The sequence below is a fragment of the Meriones unguiculatus genome, chromosome 3 (genome assembly GCF_030254825.1).
Source record: "Meriones unguiculatus strain TT.TT164.6M chromosome 3, Bangor_MerUng_6.1, whole genome shotgun sequence".
Taxonomy (NCBI): Eukaryota; Metazoa; Chordata; class Mammalia; order Rodentia; family Muridae; genus Meriones; species Meriones unguiculatus.
Window position 1 is genome coordinate 133,911,760 of NC_083351.1, and position 21,883 is coordinate 133,933,642.

The following is a 21,883-nucleotide window of genomic DNA, read 5'->3' on the forward strand; positions in this document are numbered from 1 at the left end:
TAATTTTTTAAACCAGTAACTTTCTTTATTGATTATTAAAGTTGTTCCTCTCTTTTTGTCTTTGGAATAGAGTCTATTATTATTATTATTATTATTATTATTCTAATTTTCTTCTTCACTGGTTGACAAGGAAACAGATTGTAGCCTATAACTTATCCAGAATACCTAAGATATAAGCTCTTAAATTCCAGCTCCAACCCATGCCTGCTGAACAGTCTTAGACAAGTCACTTAACCTCTCTGAGTTTTGTTTCCTTGACATGTTATCATTTTTATTCTTCTACTGTGGTGATAAAACACCATGACCAAAGTAACTTATAAACTAAAGTGTTTAATTTGGCTTACAGTTTCAGAGGGTAAGAGACTATGATGGTGGACCAAAGGAACAGCTGAGAACTCACATCTTGATCTGTAACCATGACAAAGGGAGAGACTTTAGGAACAGCACTCATCTTTTGAAACCTCCAAGCCCACCCCCAGTGACTCATTTTCTCCAACCAGATTGTCCTTTTAAATCCTTCCCAAGCAGTTCCACCAACTGAAGCCCAAGTATTTAAACATATGATCCCACGGGAGGGGACATTCTTATTCAAACCACTTCATGTTATAGGATATCCAGTCAGAAAACTGTCATGCGGAGCGTACAGGGAAACCAGCTGTAGAAACACAGGATAGGGTGTGCATCAGAAACTCAGATACTAGTTTCAGTGTACCATGTGTTTAACAAATATTCCTGGAACCGATAAATAAATACCAAATAGAGGTGAGTAGGCATAGCTTTGTGAATGGGAAGAGAATCGTATTAACCAATAAGGCTTTCTTTTAAACACAAGCCAGAAAAAAAAAAAAAAAACTATAGCCCATTCAATGTTTTTAATTATCTTCTGATTCAGAAATAAAAGATTTTGTCCTGGGCTAAGGAAAACATGATGCCACATCCTGTTTTTTCCCTCTCACATTAATTGTTCTAAAAGGTTTCAGGCATGATGCCACTTTCTCCAAATAAGGCTTTCTTGCATGGAAGAGGTTTAGAAAGCAATACCTGGTGTCCTACAACCTGCAACGGAGAGAGGAGGAGACGGCAGGGCCTGCTCTTAGAGGGGACGCCACAGAGCTTGGTGAAGCATACGTTATCCAGCCATAAAAGAGAATTTCCTGGCAGTGAGCGCTGCCACCCCATCACGTTAGGCAGGAGTCCAGGAGAATTCCCTCCCTCCAAATGTGCTATTCCAGACATCTTGAACTTGAGACAGGCTTTGCACCAAGAGATCAGCTTGCAAACCCAATGGGTAATGAGGCATTCGAGGTGATGTGGCACAAACAGCCTCCCCCTTCCCTGTCCCTCTCATTGGTGGCTACTTTTGGGGATATGGGCAAGCTGATTATCTTTGTGGTTCTGAAGAAGGGTCTTTCTCTCTGCATTTTTTTCACTAGAGCCAATGAGTTTTTAATTTAATTACAATATGGCATGACCTTCTCAGGACTAACATCAAGACCCTGGTCACGAAAGAATACTTTCCCAGATCTTACAGTTAGCCAGCCCAATAAGAACAAGACAGACAGCTTGGGAATTCCACATTCTTACTGGGAAAACAGCATATAAACACAACATATGCTAGGAAAGGCAGCTAAGAACATTCTCACCTGAAATGTAGGACACCTCAGTCTCTCTAATCCCATTGAAAGTAATCTATATGTATACATATTTTATACATGTTAATACATTCCACATATTATTATATTCCATAATCTATTCTATATATATGAAATGTATTAAAATGTATAAAATTCATGGTGCGAAAATAACCTTTCTAAGCTTGAGATCAAGTGTTAAATATAAAAGAAAAAAACTGAAGTATTAAAATATACAACACTAAACATTTTTGTGATTAGAAAGATCATACATGAAGGTAAATAACAAATAAAACAGTTATACCATCAATGTGGGAATTCATTTTTAACGTGTAAAAGGCATGGCTGGGGCTAGGAAATGGCTGTGCATAGAATGCTTGCTGTGTAAGCAACAGGAGCCCAACACCCGGACGTGGTGGCCCGTGCCTGTGGTGTTAGCACCAGGATGCAGAGACAGACATTTCTGCTTGATGCTAGAATGGCTTTTACGTTGCCCTGAGTTCTCCAATGACCCTGGCTCGTGCAAAAGCATACAGTTAGGTTTCTGCATATTTGCATAGTTTCTGAGGTTGCGTTTGCTGTTCTCCAGTTTCACTCGGCTTGTGTCAATTTTTTTGTACATGCTAAGGTGCTGACTGGTGGCTTTTAACATGCTCTACCTTCTAGAAGGTTCTGCACTACTAGAAAGAACTCATTTGCTACCCGTTGTGGTTTTGTCTGTAAAATCCTGCTGCTCTGTGGTTTAATTTCTCTCTAAAGTTTCCCTGCTAGTTTTTATTTTGCCGGGCCAACCTAGATATGAGAGTAAAGTACTGAAGTTTCTCAGTTATTGTGTCAGGACACACGTGGCCTTTTAGGCCTTTTAGTGCTTGTTTTATGAAATTTGGAAAACAAAGATATGGTACATAAAATTTTACAATATTTGCATCTTCTTGATAATTTGTTTCTGGTTTTTTCTTTTCCTTATTTGAAGTGTACATTATCAGATGTGAGAGTTCCCTAAGCCAGCTTACTGTGCCAACTTTTAACTCTCAGTTTTGAGATATTTCTCCATGATGAGAGTTTCTTAGCGACAACAGAAAGTTGCATCTTGTTTTGTAATTCAATGTGTTTGGCTGTATCTATCTTACATTCGTGTCTGTTTTTGTGATAAACACTAACCAAATCAACTTAAAAGAGAAAAGGGTTTCTTTGGCTAACAAGTCTCAGTCCATCATCAGGGAAATCCAGGCAGGAACTCAGAGCAGGAATCCGTAGGCAGGAACTGAAGCAGAGACCACAAAGGAATGCTGCTGACTCAAGGCTTCCTCTGCTGCCTTTCTCACACAGTCCAGGTCCACTTGCTTAAGAGTGTCATCACCCACAGTGGGCTCAGCCTTCCTACCTCAATCAGTAATCAAGAAAATGTCCCACAGACATATCTCCACACCAGTTTGATAGAGGCAATCCTTCAATTGAGATTCCCAGAATATCTAGGCCCGTGCCAAGTTTATGGAAACTGGCAAGTGTGGCTCCTTTAAATTGGTGAGGTATATCTGTTTGCATCAAGACTATTATTCAGGGGCTTGCTAGAGTATTTATTTTGCTGAAAGTTTTTTTTTTTGATTGGTTGGTTGGATTATGGAAGTTCCTCTCTTCCTTTCCAGATTTTTCCATCTCTTGGATTCTTAGGTTTAGTCTCTTTGATGCACCAAGATTTCCTGGAAGGTGTTGGTGATGGTCATTTTTCTTTGGGTCCATCTGTATGCACAACTGTCTTGCCTTTGTTTTCTATTTCTGAAATTTGTCTTTGGCTTAGTGTCATCTTTTGGTGATAATTTCTGCTTCTTCTTTTCTTTTCTTTCTTTCTTTCTTTATTGTTTTTATTTGGGGAGGCTTGATTGCTTGGTTGATTGATTAATCAATTAAAGAATCCATGATATTTTTATTTCCAGAATTCCTGCATGGTTATTTTTCAGTGCCTCGGTTTTTGGTTGAATGTTTCTTCCATGTTACTCACGTCAGTAACTTTTGTGTCTAAGTTTTGAACTAATTTGCTTGTCTTGGTCCACAGACTGTGCTGCCAGGTGTCTCTTGCTCTGTCAAGATGTTGCATGATGCTCCACGTTCCACTGCTCTCTTCCTGGGGTCCTGATCCCTTGGTTAATCCGATAACGGGTGTTGGAAAGCAAGCTTGCAGATCTGTCAGTTTCAGACCCCTTCTGTAAGGCTGTGTCCGTGATTTGTTGCACTTCCCCCATCAGGCAGGCAGAGTTCAACTTCAGTTCCTTTCAGCCTCTGCCGTACTTTTCCTACTGCCCAGTTCCTTGTTCTGTGCAGTGATAGAGATGAGGACAGGGTGAGTATTACAGATCTCTCAACTCTACATTCCCATAACGTTTTTCTGTGCTGTGCCTGTTGTTTGGTCTACTCTTCTCATTGGGCAGGCTGAACTCGGCATCCATCACATGCCTCGCTTTCCCCGGTACTTTAAATCCTCCCTAGACTGCTTACGATTCGTCGCTTTGACAGTGTACATATTGTGGAACTAGTTACACATGATTTTCAGAAATAATGACAAGGAAGAAAGTCTACGTCAAGCCCACGTGTCCAGCAGAGAAGCTGTCATTTGTTTTTGTTTCTTCAGTCTCTGTAGAATCCAAGGACATGGAGACATGGAACTTCTTTAGTACTTTGTTGCCAACGATGCCTATATAGAAGATGTTTAGAACAGCACCTGGCTCAAGAAATGCAACTGGCTGTTATTAGAATGCCTCAGAGTTCTTGCTTCCTCTACCAAGGATTCTTTACACTGAGGCTACCTAAGGTCATATCACTTCTCAGCTTACATTCACCCCAGAGAACCGAACAGCCAAATACTATGCAGGTTCCAAGGCAGGAGAGCCCCTGTATCCATCTGCCCCCCCTAAACACACCACCTACTTGTCAATAGGTAAGAAGGCATATTTACAGTAGCAGGCTCGTCAGACCAACAGAAATGAACACGTTCACAAGCAGCGGCTCCCGGCACACAACCAGTCCACGCTCGCGTTCGCTCTTTCCTCGCTGCCGCCTTTGATCCTGTACGTGAATGAACAGGAAAAAAAAATTGTCTTTCAGAAAATATGATAACAGAGCACATCAGAGCATGAAGCCTTTCCTTCAACAATGGTGGCCCTGCCCACGCTGTCAGAAGTCCCGTGACGGCAGTCATCTTTCCTCATCCTTGCCCCGCTTGCCATCGCCAGGGAGCATCTTTTCATGTGCCTGGATGGACTTTTTTCTTTTTAAATTCTAACTCCCAATCTTTTTCATGTTGTAGCTTAGACTTAAAAAAAAAAAACTGATGTTGATTCCTGTTTTGTGATTTTAATAAATTAATACCACTGACTGATTGCTGTGGGGAAAACTCTAGTTCACCTCAGTTGAACTGGTACCCAGCAATTTTCATGGATGCTTGCTCCATTATACAGGGCTCACAGTTTCTGAAACAAAAAAAATCGACATGTGGTTTGACAATCAGGAGTCTATTTATAGGGACAGGATAGTTAGCAAACCAGAAAATCCAGGCCATATGCATGCCATTAACTATATATAATGAATGATGTGTATGAATAATGTATGGACATGTGGGCTGGCTAGTGGCCTCTCAACTGGCCGAGGTACATGACAGCCTTTCAGGGGTTGGCTAATCAAGCCACTACGCTGTCCATGGTCTCCTTCCCAATGTTTTATTTAATTGATGCCATCTCTCTTTAGTAAATCACTTAATATGTAAAAGTGATAGATAGCTTTACATTGTGTCTTCTCTAAGAGAACTATAAGATTGTTTTAACTTTTAATTTGGCTAAGAAAGTCACAAGGTTACACAAGTGCACACACACTAATTTAATACACACTATTAGAATATTATTTTATCAGCTTGCTGGTTGCTGGTGGTTAAAAGAAACTCATGGTGTTCTTCAGAAGTATTGTGAAATTTTACAAGTATTTGGCCGGAAAACGGATATGCCTGTGTGGGCTCTGACCCCTTTCTCTGAACAGAAGCACACAGCAGCACAAAGGCATGTGAGCCCTGCCCAGGTGTGAACTAGGGAACATGACAAAGGGCTCAGTGAGTTAATGTTTGCAGTGAACTGCAAACACAATTAGCAGCACTGGCGTTCAGACAGAACTAGCTTCTTTTAGAAAGTCATTCAAGAACTTGTCAAAGTTTTACCTTAAGTTTTGATGTGAAGAATGTTTGTATTTTCCAGTGAAAAGTTAATCACAGTGGTCTAAACCCAAAATCTACTTAAACTATTTATTTGGGTGTTTGTTTGGATAGGGCTTTTTCCCTACAACTCTATAGGGGATGGCTGAGATCCAAATCTTTGCCTCAGAACACCCTTCTGTTCCCTCCTATTCCAGCTCATACAACCTGTCAAGACACAACCAATATCAATACAGAGCTCTAGCCTGTGTATAAATGCAGGCTCGGGGTAAACATACCACAGACAGGAAAACCTGACTGCATCAGCACCCTGAGTGAGCCTGGCGATCACAGCACAAAGGGCTCTCACTGTGTGGAGTGAGGCCCCTGCTCCCCTGAAAGTGAGAATGAAGTGAGAGCAATGTCAGAGAAAACAAAGTCTATTCTTGGGCACTGGGGAGGAAGGAGGTGAGGTTCTCAGCCTGTGCCTGCCAGGTGGAAAACTGTCCAGCCTGACTGATAAAACAGTTGGGCGTGGCATCTAGAAAAATCTACTCCATGAGGTCTTAAAAAGTTCTCATGGGAGAGCTGGGAAGATGGCTCTGAGGTTAAGGGTCCTTGTTACTCATCCAAAGGACCTGGGTTCAGTCCCCAGCACCCACATCCAGTGTCTCACAACCACAGGTAAATCCAGTTCCAGAGAGACAGCATCCTTTTCGTGCCTCCCAGGAACCTGCACACACATGGTGCCATACACACCCTCATCCATTCACACATACACATAAGTAAATACATTTTTTAGAATGGTTTGTGTGGGGGTCTCCTGGTAAGGGGAGCAGAGGTCAGATGGTAGGGGAGGTGGGCTCCCCCTTTCTGTGGACTAGGGGAGGGGGAGGAGAAAAGAGAGGAGGAAGGAGAGTGGGAGAGAGAGGAGATGAGGGAAGGGTGACAATCGGGATATAAAAGTGAACACATTATGAAAAAATTAAAAAGAAATAAAAAGGCTTGCACAGGAATGATTTGAAAGGAAGGGCGAGTAAGACCACAAAGTGCACAGAAAGTGTGTTGCGTTACAAGATGTGTCAATAACTTCTTTTATGTATTTTTGACTGAGTGTATGATGGGGTGAGGGGTACATACTTGCAGTAGTGTTCCCGTGTCCATGGTTCCTCTCTATGTAGTAGTGTCCCCGTGTCCATGGTTTCTCTTTATGCAGTTGTGGCCCTGTGTTCAGTTTTACTAGTGCCCTCATGTCCATGGTTTCACTTTCTGTGTTCTCACTTACATGTAGTAAACTGTTTTCAGACTAAAATATTAAATGGAAAAAATCCATACTTAGAGAGAGAGAGCAATCACATACATCTAGCTTCCATACAATATTCGTCAGAGTCATTCTGCACTGTTGGCATTATTAACTTCTTAATGCAGCTAACGTTTGAACTAATCTTTATACTATGACCGTGTGTGAAAACAAGCACCTCTAGTTACACTGAGTTCTATCTGTGATTTGAGGGGTCCACATGGGTCTTGAAACACGTCCCTATGGGTCATAGCACAGCTGTACCATTTGACCACGTGCTACCAGAGGCTGAGACACAAGGAGAACAACACTGATATTCTAGGTCACGTTTAGGATAAGGAATTGGGGTTCTTTCTTCATCCCTATACAGAATACCATCCACTTGGGTAACTGGCGGTGTCTGTTCCGGGGTGGCAGGAACTCCTGGAGGCGGTGTGCAGTGGGAGCTGGACAGAAGGACTCAGAAAGGGTCATGTCCAGCAGATGGGCCAGGAAACATGCCGGGGAAAGAAGAGCCATGGTCAGAAGTTCTGTCAGCAAACGAAGCTCCTGTCTCATCCAGCAGAGCAGAGGCCAGAGAGAAACACAAGGACCAGTGAACTTGAAGACAGCACAATCTGATCAAGTCAGAAACAGACAGAAAAATGATGTATATGATGTTTGCATAGTGAGCCACAGCTTCCTCACCTGTGTGTTCAGTCAGCTTTGGATGGAGAACATTTTAAGTAGTTATGCATTTGTTATTTTATGTATGTGGGTGTTTGGCCTGTATGTATATCTGTGTACCAGGTGGGCAGCGCCCTCAGAAGCCAGAATCATCTGAACCAGAAATATAGATGGTTGTGAGCCATTAGCTGGGTGCTGGGAATTGAACCCAGGTCCTCTGGAAGAGCAACCAGAGCTCTTAACCACTAAGCCATCTAAGGCTGAGAGTATTGCTCAGTGTTAGAATGCTTACCTATCATGTAAAAAGCACTGAGATGGCTCTTAGCACCAGAAAAAAAGAATACTTCTTGGGAGTTGTATTTGCACTCAAATGCAGACCTTGGCTTGTCATTATTACCCAAACAAGCTAGCATGATAATTATTTACATATTTGTGTTGTGTTTACATGATGAGTGCTATAAAGAGGATGTCAGGAATGCAGGGGAATTTACTAACTTACAAGGACTCTACTCCATATCATGAAAGGGACCTACAATATAGTGCTTGGGATTCTGGGAAGGGAGCGTTTGAGAATCAACCTCCTTTAGATTACAAGGAGCACCTGCAGTATCAAATTCAGTCCCCTTCATCAAACATTGTCTCCATGTGAAAAAGACAGGACACCATTGCTCCCAGACAATGAAGTAAGCCCACAGAATCTGTCACTGGGGGTCAGGGGTGGTGCCCACCTCATACTGCAAATTCTTGCAGCTAGAGATCACTCGCTCCCACAACCCCAAATCATATGTCCTCTTCCTTTAATGTATTCGGATTCTCATGCTCTGACAACTTTGGCAGATCACCTAAGATGTGAAAATGTAAACTTAAGAAAATATAAGGATTGACAATATGGGTAAGAGCACTGGCTGTTCTGAAAGAGGTCCAAGGTTCAATCCCCACCACCCACCTAAAAGGCTCACAGCCGTCGGTAGGTAAGTCCAGTTCCAGGGGATGTAATGCCCTCTTCTGGCTGCTGAAAACACTGCACACATGTTGTGCACAGATACTCGTGCAGCCAGAACACACAAGATAATCAAATAAACATTTTTAAAAGAAAGTACTACATGATAGGGTCTGAAAGCCAAGTGATCTTAGCAAGACTTCTCATATTTAGCCAAAACAAGGTTTCTTTTTATCACAAAAGCTAAATCATAAAAGCCTGCTAGCAGATGTGCATTTTCCAACCAGAGACGCCCAGGACTAAATCAAAACAGGAAAATATTCCTCCCATCATGGAGACTCTACAGCTGTAGCTTTAGAACCTTTGTGCATACAAAATCATGCAGGCTTCCCTGCCCCAGCTTACCAAAAGCCTCGGAGCCCTGTGCTGTGCAAATGACCGCAAGAGGACCACATGCACGCCTTTGTGGGGGGGGGGCCTGGTGTGACTCAATCTTGTGCTTTCTTGATTGTTTCTCAATCTAATTGTACTTGGCATTCAAACTGTGTCTGAGCTTTGGAAATGTGCACACAACAGCAAATCACTGAACTTTTAAAAAGCGGGTGTAAGTTTTCTCTTTGCTGATGATGAATTTACTGTCTCTTTTTTTTATCCTTTATGAAAATCTAATTTAATTTTGATTGACACATGAAATACATAGGTATGAGGGGCAACATGATAGCTTGTTTCATAGGTAGCTACATCAGCTCAGGTTCATTTGCATATCCATCATCTTAAACGTCTATTGTTCCTTTGTGGTGAATATATTCAAAATTCTCCCTTCTACCATTTATGCAATAGATGTGAAGTAGTCTTAATAATGAAACCAATGTCTTTATATGCTTAGCAGAGCATTATAGTTACATGAAAATAATTCTGGTATTCTGAGGCGCATGAGGCTAGTACGGTTAATAGAACCACCTTAGTCTCCTTACAGCAAATATTACCTGCACAGAAAAACTCACTGTACATTTCAAATGTGCTCAGCTATACTTAACGAAGAGCCATGAGTGTAATTCGCCAAAGATTTCTTTCTCCCCTTTTGATGAAACAAGACAAGACCTCCTATTGGTATCTAGAACCCATGTGCTCAGAAAGTCAGCACATAACAGAGCTTAGTGTCCAACACACTCTTTTGGCGTGACTCCGAGAGTCCCCAGCATTTACATAATATTTCTGAGAGGGGAGAGGTGAGGGAAGCGAGGTGAGGGTCTGCAGAACAGCTCACTTGATGGTTACAAACAGAAGCAGTGGGGCCCTGATTCCCCTCCCCAGCAAAGGGCAGACAGAACCTCATCTCTTGCCCTCCACCACCTCTGAGGTCCTTCCCTAGAACCGTTGGTGTCTTCCTACTGCCAGGCCGTATCTTCTTTAGGGTTGAGTGGGATGCCTTGAAATCAGAGAAGGCCCAAACACGTACTCTGGGTGGAACATTGCTAAGCTTACCCAAAGTGGTCCACTAAACTGTAAATGAACCCAGAGGAGCAACAAGAGACTAGGATGCAGGGTGTGTTCTGCCTCTGACACAGAGAGAGACTAGCACCATTTGCCTGTACATCAGAGCAGGTGATCCTTGATGACAGCTTTAAACTGGAGGTTTGACTCTGGGAAATTGCTTTTTTTTTTTTTTTTTTAATTTATCTCTCCAAACTGTGATCTGGTTCAACATTTACACCTATGGAGCCGTAGCCTAGCAGAGCTGTCTTGGAAGGAACGGCCATAGGCTAGAGGGAATGTTATTGCTAAACAGATGGTTGTTACCCAAGCTTACCATCAGATAGAAAGCAGGTTAGAAAGCAAGGTTTGGGAGGGGGTCCAGGAAGGAGTCAGAAAGGCAGCAATGGTGGTTCTCCACCCCTGAGAGAGCCACTGTCATGGGAAAGAATTTCCAACATGGTGGTGGAGAATGCATTCTACTTCATACAAAGTCTTGACTAATTGAAACTCTACCAGGGAATTCCAGCTATAAAAATCCATGTCCCACACAGGTTCCCTGACCCAAACCTCACCCTCCCTGCCCTGCTCCTGGGTAAGTCCTTTCTTCATCGACGGGAGTTGAAAAGAGAATGCATTGGTTTTCCAAGGTGGGTGGGCAGTGCCAATCCTCTGCTGTGTTCTGTTAACAGGAGTGATGGGGGAGCCTTCCAGGAGGTCCACCATGTTTGGCTAATGGGCAACATGGAAAGTTTAAGTTAACTTTGTAAAATAATCTTTTCTTCAGTCCACCAAGAGCCACTGTTTGCCATTTGTTTATCCACTAGCCTTTGTTCAGTCCTGCAGAGAGGTGAAAGGATTTCCATGGAACTAGGGTTCCTTAAGTGGAACTAGAAATTTTGGATGCCTCTGGACCACTTTGCCTCAAGAACATTACACTACTGATGCCTTTCTGTTGCTATTATGAAAACATTTTTTACCAAAAGCAATTTGGAGAGGAAAGGGTTTATTTGAATGACATGTCCCAATCACGGAGGTAAGCGCAAGAGAAACAGAAGCAGAGACCATGGCGAGCGCTGCTAACTGGCTTTCCCTGTGTGGCTTGCTCAGCCTTCTTTCTTATACAACCCTGAACCACCTGCCCAGGGGTGCCGGTGCTCTGGGCCCTCCCACATCAATCATTAATAAGGAAAATGTCCCACAGACTTGACAACAGGTCATCCTGATAGGGCATTTTCTCAACTGTGGTTCTCTCTTCCTAAATGACCCTAGCTTCTGTCATGTTGACCAAAAGAGAGTGAGAGGGAGAGAAAGAGAGAGGGAGAGAGCAATTGACTCCTCATTCATCTCCCAAATGATACACCTACAAAGAGTTCTTCCTTAACTACCAATTAAATGTAGCACCCAGCTACCCTGTTTGAATGTGATATTCCTTTGTCAAGATCTGAAATTGACTCTGTTACTCACTAGATTGTCAACCTACAACTCAATTGAACAGTGTCCCTAAGAATAGGGGCTCTGACCCTTTCCACTGCTTTAGGAAGTCACAACTTTTTCCATGCTCAGAATGGCAAGCCCCAAACCCCAGTTAATTTCCTATCGTCATGTGATTTGTTTTGATTCCCTGAAGGCTACACCAAAACTCTCTCACCACTTCAGGAGAAAGACTTGGGAGGTAGTGTGCAGTGTTTCGCAAAGATTAGGTAATTTCAGGAGTACTTTCATTATGGTGTATCCACCATCTTGGGATATTGGCTGCAAGCAATGGGCAGGGCTCACAGCTGGCCCTCCCTGGTCTTGTAACACAGATAAGAAATTAATCTTTGTTGTTTAAGCCATCTGATTAGGGGGATTTTGTTACTGTGGCATACTCTATCCTGACTATATTAGTTATTGGATGTTACTGTCACAAATACCAGAATACCAGATACTAAATGGCTTAAAACACCACTGGCCAAAAAAAAAAAAAAAAAACTACCACTGGCAGTTAGAAATTTAGAATGAATCATTTGCTGCCTAAGTCGAGGTATTTGTAGGATTGGGTTTCTTTTCATTAGGGGAGAATGACCTCCTTGCTTTCTCAGGTTGTACGCTTTTGCTGCACTCCTTCGCTCTTGGCTTTTCCCAACATCTAACATACCACCCCAACCTTCACGGAGCTCACATGTGAAATGTAGGGCAGTTTCTGTGATGCTGAGCCTTTGATCACACCCATCCTTTTTTCTAAGTAAGGTAGCATTCATGAGCTGTAGGAAGTAGGAGAGGTGCATGCTATAATGCTATCTGTAACTACATACCATACCATACCATACCATACCATACCATACCATACCATACCCTAAAGTTCTCTTCTAGAGCTTTGTGCCAAGTAGATGCTTCCCAAATGCCAGCTTCTTTCCTCCCTCTTTACCCTATGGCTTCCCAGACCTTCACATTGGAAGAACTTGCTAGACTAATTAATGCTAGGCCCTCATTCTCTCGCCATCAAGGTCTTCAGCACATAGTTTAAGTCAAGGAAATATGAATGACTCCATGTGCAGTGAAGTCCCTTGCTTGACACCAGACTTACAAGGACCACTACATCGGGGTAGCTTTCTTGTTCGTAACGTCAGACAGGTAATTTATGTTCTAGGGGCCACTGTGGCTGTTACAGGAGGACACAATAGCAAATTAATTTTTTTTTATCTTTACTGACTTTGTTTGAAAATCTAGAATCGGACATAGGGAGCAGATTGGGAAAATGAATGAGATTGCTCACCTCTCAGCTTAGCCCAGGACTATTTATGGAAAGAAAACAGGAAGTGATGTACAGGAAGTGGAAGATGGAAGCAAGGTACAGGCAGCCAGATTGGTTTCTGGGTTTCTTACCTGAGCTTTGTTTGAACAGTTGGCTGTCTGTGATAGACAGAGGACTACTATTGTAATTAGCCAGAGTCCTCAGCTGCTTGTTAAGTCACAGCTCATGACACTGAGAAATCTCCCAACCAGACGTGATGCAATTTAACACAGCTCTAAATGTTTAAAGCTATTCCAGGGTCTTGGTTTCTTTCTGCAAGTATGTAACAGTCCCTCCCCTGTGGATTATGCCAGATTTCGGTGCAAATGGCTCAGAAGAGTCTTTCGGCTTGCTGGGGTGGTGAAGAGGGGTAGAAAGGATGCTGTGTGTGGTCCCTGCAGATATACTATGGAATGTAGGAGGTCTCTGCCCTGTGTAGACAATTATACAGGTGAAGAAAACGATGTCGAATGTTTGTGGAGGCTTGGGCATACACAGTTGCCCTTGTCAAAATCTTTCTGAATATTACCATTTTAAAATATAATTTTAGTGGAAAATGGGGATCTCAGTATTGCACATGTAATCCCATTTAGCTCAGTTGTAATTGCTGCTATAAGTCAGCTAACTAGAAATCAGCACCAGCAGGTGGCAAGGTGAGTTTTACTGGTCTAGAAATTCTAAGTATGTTAACCAGTAAGGGGCAACGTTTCTCAACCTCAGCTTTACCTTATAATCAGTTGGGCATTCTTGGAGCATGGTGAGGACTGGGCTGCGCCCCTGAGGTTTTGATTCAGTGTGTCTTGGGTGAGACAGAGGTATCAGTGTGTTCCAAAAAAGCCTTCGAAGTGAGCCTAATGTGTAGTCAAGATTAACACCAGTAAAACAATGTTTTGATCAAAGTTGCAGGTGAGCTATAAGCCAGGGTGAATTCAGTGGTCTTTGACCCATATAAAAGCCCTGAGTTCCTTGATTTCAAAGGTTCTCTTCAGGGACAGCATTTAAACCAATCTACTGCAGCAAATGGAAATCCAGCCGAGTTCAAGAAAAAGGCTATTTTTCCACCCAAACTATTCCCTGTGGGATTTCAAGTAGCTGGCTCAATGCTGTGCATTGCAGTCCCAGTTTCACTTAGAATAATCATGTATATTACATGTGACTTCTCAGAATATGACTCTGAAGATGTTGGTGCTTTTAAAATAGCTGCCAGATGCCTTCTTTTAATGTGCAGCACATAAAAAGAAATGTGACTTACTTATGCAAACCACCCCACAGCTGAATTGAAGACAATTTCACTACTCCAGGGATGGACTAAATAGATTCTGTGTGTCCAGCTGGCAAGCCTAAAAGGCCAGTCGAGTAAGTAACTCAACATCCCTAACAAAAGCCACCAAACCAGTTGGAGCGAATGTGGTTCACACTTACTAATGACCAAATCCAAAACCTTTATCATGTAGAGCATTGGGGTTTGGGTCCACTCCTAGCCTCTCCCAAATAGAAGTCGGTAGGAAATTTTCTACACTTTAGAAACGCAAAAGTCTTAGACCCCAACCCCAATCTACTAAATTATATGGACTAATGTTGTCAGAGGGATGGAAAAGATGAACAAGCACAAAACAATTTTAAAGGCATTTTTGACAAGATTTGGTTCTGATGGGATGTTAGTGGGTGAAGTTAATGGTGACCCCAGGTTTCTGAGTACAAATCACCAAGACTTCTCTGGAGGAAAAGCATCCTTCATGCTCCCCTTTTGCCTCTGCCTACTTTGTCCACCCCTTGGGTATTTTATTCACTGGAGGTCTTTATAGGGTTGTGTTCCTTCTCTTTTAACACCTGACTCTCGGTGTCTTCATCTCCTCTGTATATCCACAGGATGCTCAAGAGCCCAAAGGTATATTGAGTCCTATTCATCATCTTTCTCTCAGAACCTCCCCTTCTCTGCTTAATCTCCCAGTTGGCAGGCTGACTGTGTTGTCTACCTGTTGGCTAAAGGGAGGGAAATGAAGGCCAGGAGTTAGCCTTGCATTTAATCTCACATGAAATCATTTGCCAGGTCCTAATTTTTTTCACCTCATTATGTCTCCAATCTTGCCCACATCTGCTTTTCTGTGAGTCCATCCCTTTCCACATTCGCTGCGACTTTCTCCATGTGTTCCCCGGCTCCCTCCTGGTTGATTCACCTCAGCCTGCTGCTGATGCCCTCTTTTAAGCTACATTTGGGCGCTGCCCTCATGACAGGATGTGTTGTGAGGCCTTCAGTGTTCTTCATCAGCAGGTACGCATTCCCAAGCTGGGATGGGTCAGTCTCCGTGCGGACTCCTGATGCAGTCGTCATACATGCCAGATGTCTCATGTTTTATAAGGAGGAAGACGCTCTCCCCAGCAATGACATGTGTCACAGCTGTGTGCTGCATTGTTGAGTATCTGTATCCTGTGCACAGCTGTAAGAGCCACACCTCCATACAAAGGGGAACAAGAGTCTGCTTCCGCAAACGTCACCACAGGCAAACGTGGCGGCGGTGTACCAAGAAGCTGTGATGGCTGTTGGGAGTACCTGCCAGCGTCCTCATGGACGTCAGAGGACAACCCTCCTCCCACCATGCAGATCTCAGGGACCGAACTCAGGTCATCAGAGTTGGATGCAAATGCCTTTACCTGTGAGCTATCTTATTGGTCCAGAGCTAAAATTGTACAGGACCAATGGAGTTTATGTGATCGTCACTGGCAGATGCCTCCCTATGTGGTGCGTGACTGTGCATCCAAAGGCACATTAGTTATGGCAACTGCCCACCGAACACTCCTAGCGATTCTTTCCACATAGCTGCAGACCGTGGCTACCCCCTGCTCAGTTTTCCAGTCTTGTCCCCTGCTGCTTTACTCAACATACTTTGCATTCTTGTCCTCTGTTCACTTTGCATCTCTCCATACAGATGTGAGCCAGGGCCTTGTTCTGCATTGAGTTCATTGAGAGGGGAATTTGTCTATAAACTGCTTCACATTTGGCTCCCTCATACCGAAAGGATAAAATGGTTTATCCGCAGAGGTCTGAATGCCTTTTTCTGTGCTTTCAATGCCCTGGGCAGCTTACAGAATGTGAGGGATAAAGCAGTTTTAGATTTGAAGGCCCCGAAGACAACTTCAACTATGTATTCCCTAAACTACCAGCTCTCTCTGTCTTGCAACCCAGGAGTAGAAAGGACCATCAAATGCTGTATTAGGGGAACCATTTGTCCATATGGCGCTAAGTGGTTTCTGCTAAAGAGTTCAGAAATAGCCATCATTATTGAGCACCTGCTGGCTCATTCATTCCTCATTTTTGCAGCAGTGAGTGATTTCCTCTGGGCCTGACATGGCCATTGCCATCATGGAATGGAGGCTGCAATTGTGACCTGCAGAATAACCTTGGCTCTGTAGTCATGGCAATGAAATAAGCAGCACAATTCAGGAAAGGCCAGGTTTACGGTCATGGTAACTGGACTGTTAATACATCCCAGTAGAAAGAGAGAGAGAGTCATGTCATGGGACCCTAGCCAGAGGCCCCAACCTTCTACTTGCTCCTCAGCTATATACAGTCTTGGGGTGGGGGATAGAGTGTATCAGTTAGAAGGCTCACTGAGGGCAGACTTGAACCATATAGTTTCATAAGGCTGTCCACTCAAGGTGAAAAGGTATTTCTCAATGGGTTCACCTTCTCCTGGGTACTCATGCTTCTGTTAGTAACTTCATTATCCTATAGGGAAGCCCAACAAACCCACTAGCTCAATAATCTCAACTGGGGTAGGATAACTTCTTTGGTCTGTCATCAGTGCATTTTCGGTGACTAGTGTTGTTCATGTCTCCCCAAGAAAATGAACTACTTCAATCCCAGGTGAGGAATAAAGGAATCAATTTGATTTATAATCACTGCAAGCTATTGTAGAGCCCAGAGGGTCAATAAACACTTATGAATCGACCTCACAATTCCTGAAACATGCGGAACTCAAGCAGGCGTACACTGAGAAAGTAAATGAGTGAAGCAAATAGCTGGAGGTGTAGGGTTGGTGTCAAAGCCCAAGGTAGCTGCCCTCAGCTTATGATAAAGTCCCATAGAGGAGTCACTGAGCTCATGAGAAGCCCGCCAACCCCCTCGCTGTCCAACTCCACTCCTTTCTAGACGAAAAGGCAAGGAAAACTCTGACCATTCTCAGGATACTGGGAGGAAGACACGAAGACATACTTGAAGCCTTATATGGCAACTACAGAATTAACATGTATTTCTATCACACGCTGGGTCCAGCTTTTGTCTCTTTATGGGTGCTGAGAGAACACGTGGGTGAAACACCCTGACATCGCTTTACACCAAGCCTGCCATTCTCTCTGTGCGTATGGGGATATGACGGTTTCTTACGCAGCTTCCGCGGGGGTTATCAGCTCACACAGATCCACACATGTCAGATTTACTCCTAACACCCCTTGTGGGGGAAATTACATTAACTAAATGAGGTGAATTAGGTCCAGGTTTAGACGCTGCCTATTAAACAGAATCTATTACACTGTCAAAGACACTAAATTGTCTAATTCAACATTTCAACTGTGAGAAGTTAACACTGGCAGGAGAGGCAGGCACTGTCTATATTCATCACCCTAAAGACAAAGCTACAAAACTGTTTAAGCCATTAGCTACCTAATAGCTTCAAATGCTTTCATTCTGGTGGTCATCAAATGGCTGAGTTATAAAACCACAAATAAAAGTAATTATCCATGCAGTAACAAAGCAGGTACAGAAGTCTTATGAAATAGACAGTTCAGCTCAGTAATCCATCAGCCACTGGAGAGAGAAGACGGCCTGAAGAGGGAAAGCCACAAGCTTCTGTTACAGTGTTCCATAAACATCAGAGGCGGGCCTGCGGCCTAGAGCAAAGGGAAACCTGCCAGACCATGTCCAAACCCATGTCCATCTCAACCTGGACCACCAAATGCCCTAGAAATTATTTCTTATCAAAGTTAACACTCTGTTTGTTAAAGTTAATAAGTTAATTTCTTATTAAGGTTAAAGGTAACAGTGAGTCCTTCACCTGTTTTCTAAGTCACCCATTTATAAAATGTCTGTAAACCTTGGATCTTAAAAAGCCATGTGTCTGTAAGTTTCAATAAGTAGTATGTTTGTCACCGTCATATATATATTTCCCTTATGTATTTATCTAAATATAGTTAGAATTTGGGTTGTAGAGGAATTTTAATGGCTATCCTGACAAAAGATGTCATCCAAAGACCTTCCAAGTCTGTGTGATTCAGATGGAATACAAACATGCCTTTAAATCAGGAGACAGAGGCAAGCAGATCTGAGTTCAAGACCAGCCTGGTATAAAGCAAGCATCAGGTAAAGAACACCTTATGTCAAGGTGTGGTGGTACATGCCTTTAATCACAAAAAATGAAGGTTAAAGATAGTTTGTAGAAGGAAGCAACCATGTTTGAATGTGATGTCTAATTGAGTGGCAGAAACAGTGATGAATCAGAGAAAGACTTGACAAAATAAGACACACCCAACTCTCAGGAGAAGAAAGAGTAAAAGGAAGCTATGTAAGGGGTAATGAGAGAGAGAGAGCGAGAAAGAGAGAGAAAGAGGAGGCAGTTTTTACAGGGGCAGTAATAGAGAGACAGGTGGCAGAGAGAGAACTCAGGCAAAAACCAAATGAGTCAGCTATGAGATCAGCAGTAAGTCTCAGAGGCTGAAAAAATTTTAGGCCTAGATTAGACTGCAGAGAAGCTTAAAGCTTCCAGGACTGGGCTTAGCTTAGCAATAAGAGGCAATAAGCTTCCCAGACAACCATTGAACCAGGTGAACAAAAGTTCCTTTTACATAGGGTAGGGCTTCCTCTTAACATTTGGAATTCCATGAAAATCTCATTGGACGGTGAAGTTCTTAATTCCTAGTCAAACCTTTATTTAAAATATATGTATACTCCCTAAATGTCATCTATAGCTTTCTTACAAAAGTGTCCTGGGGCTCCAGTTGTCCCAGTTTCAGTTCCTATACACCTGCATTTAATGTCACAATGACGTCAGCCCTTTGAACCAAAGAGACAGCATGTCTGTCTCATGATGACCTTAAAGGATCTCAGTAAACAAGTACTTAATTTATTTAGAATAAATGTTATTTTTTAAATTTGTTTGTGTGTGTGTGTGTGTGTGTGTGTGTGTTGTCTGATTGTCTATGTGGTCAAAAGAAGGTGAGGGATCTCTGGGAACTAGAGTTACCAATGGTTGTGAGCCACCATGTCGGAGCTAGGAATCAAACTGGTCCTCTGAAACAGCAATCTGTGCTCCTAACCAGTGAGCCATCCCTCCAGTCCATGTACTTTTTAATCCATTTATTAATCCTTTGAGAATTTCATACGATGTATTTTTATCAGGTCATCCCCTCTCCCACCTCCCTACCCACCCAACTTCATGCTGTTTCTGTCTTCCCCTCCCTCTCCCTCCCTTTTCAAAATCAACTGAGTCTGTGCTGTCCCAGCACTCCTGAGCCGTTATCCACCCTGCCGCACAGTGGGACTGACTGAGAACCAAGGCTTGGACTGGGACTGTCCACCCTGTCTCCATGATGGGGTTAACCAACACATTTCATAAGTCACAAGTAAGTCCAGTCTAAAGAGTCTTTATCTATTGGCATGAAGTAAAAGCCCAATGATTAAAACTCCTCCAGTAAGTCTATTTTGAAAACAGAACTGAGGATACTGCCTTAGACTAGTGTCTTTCAATTTACCTTCAAGGCAACCTCTTTCAGGCATTGTACTAGCCAGGGTTTTCTAGAGAGACTAATTGTGTGTGTGTGTGTGTGTGTGTGTGTGTGTGTGTGTGTGTGTGTGCATGTGCGCATGTGCGTGCATGTGTGATTTGCTAGAATGGTTTACAGCCTGTGGTCCTGCAAGTCTAGCAATGGCTGTCTACCAACAGAAGGTCCATGAACCCAGCAGTGGCTCAGTCCACAAGGCTGGGCGAATCAGCTGGTCTTCAGGATACAATGGAATCCTGGAGAAGCAGGCTCTAATGCCAGTGAAGGAGGGGACTTGCCAGGAAGAACAAGCAGACAAAGAGAGAACAAGCTTCCTTCTCTGTGTCCTTTATACAGGCTGCCAGCAGAAAGTGTGGCCCAAAATCAAGGTGGGTCTTCCCACCTCAAACAATTCAATTAAGAAAATCCCTTCCCAGGTGTGCCCAGTAGCTTGCTTTTTAGATAATCCCAGACAGAGTCAAGTTGAAAACCAAGAATAGCCATCACAGGAATATTTTCCCTTAATACCCCACGTTAATAGAATGTCAATATATATCCTTTAAATATATATGATGCCCATATCTGTGAGTTAAAAAAACAAAAAACAAAAAGAACGTTTTCCTCCATGAGAACAAATTTCTCCCCTTCAGGGCATCGTCATTCCTTGGAGACCATGTCCTCTAGATCATACCTAGTGACCCAGTTTTGCCCAAAGCACCCACAAATCCCTTCCAGGGTAGGCATGGGGTTTCAGGACAGAGCCAGGTTGCAGAGATGCCACAGGACAGTGAACAGAGCCACACAGCCATGAGCCTTGCAAGAACGGCTGCATAGCCTGTGGACCCTCTGGGTCTTCTACCGCCCTCACTGTCTGGAGCCTCGATGGGTAGTGTTTGCCCTGCTCAGTCCAAACAAGTGAGCTGTGGCATTGGCTGCTGTCTCCCCACATGTTTTCAGAAGTGAAGATTCCCTTTGTATAGACGCACCCTCCTGGAGACGGATGGGTCCCAACACCCCTTAAACAAAATCTCTCCCTGAGATGTTTTAAGGCAGGCCCTGATTAGTGCTTGCTATAGTTACACTCTAACTGTGTGACTTGCATTGGGCTTGTGGACCACAGCCACTGTGTAGAAAAAGAATGCTTTTGGGAGAGAGAGAGAAAATGGGACTGTATAATTCGGGTGTGAAGACTCTGCCTCAGGGACAGTGAATGAAACTGTGATAACAAAGCTGGGTAAGTAAAGAAGTGAACGTTGCTGGGTGCCTGCTTCATGCCAGGCAGTATATAAGCATTTCACTCTGCCACGCCCTGGGAGTGGATGGTATTCTCTTCATTCAGACACAAACGAAACCTGAAATTGCCTATGGGGCTAAGCAAGGGAATCTGCATTAAAATCCTGTCTGTCCATCTGCCCACCTCAGATGCCGTTCTGCATTAAAATCCTGGTCTGTTTGTCCCACATCCCATGTTCTTTCCCTCCTATCCTGCTCTCCAGTCAAATGCCCCAAAATAAGCCACAAAGATGGTTAGGGATGACAGCCATTCTGATCCAAACCTTGTGAGGTGACCTTGGTTAAAGTTAGTGCTGACGTGTGGATTGAAAAGTAGCCAGGCCCCTGTGAGGTCTAGAAACGTCACACAGTGAACCTGATACAGTGGCACACGACTGCCATCCCAGAATGCAAGAGGCAGAGACTGGGGGATTAGAAGTTTAGCCAACCTAGAGTACAGAGTGAAATGGCCTCAAAACAGACCGCAATAAGTAAATTTATCATATATAAAAAGCAAGAAGAAGCAAAGGGTAGAAGTGGAGGAAAAGGAGGGGGAGGGGAGAGGGAGCAGGGAAGGGAGAGGGCTTAAGTACAGGGGAAACTGGGGGCCCTAAGTCACAGCAGGAAACAAGCATCAGAATCTGTGGGGAGAGAGGCGAGGGATGGTGATGGTGGTAAGAATTCAAGGAAGCAGGGAGAAGGGGAAATGAATAACCCCAGAAGAACAGCAAACAACCTGTCTTGAGAAGGTGGGACCGGGAATTACAGTCCTCCACTCTGATCCCTCTATGACCTTCAGGAAATGAGGGAGGAAAGAGGATAGAGCGAGCCAGCCCCAGCAATACTGAAAATGGAATCTCCTCAGAGAAAGGAGAGGCCAGCCTTCTCCTTCCAACCACCG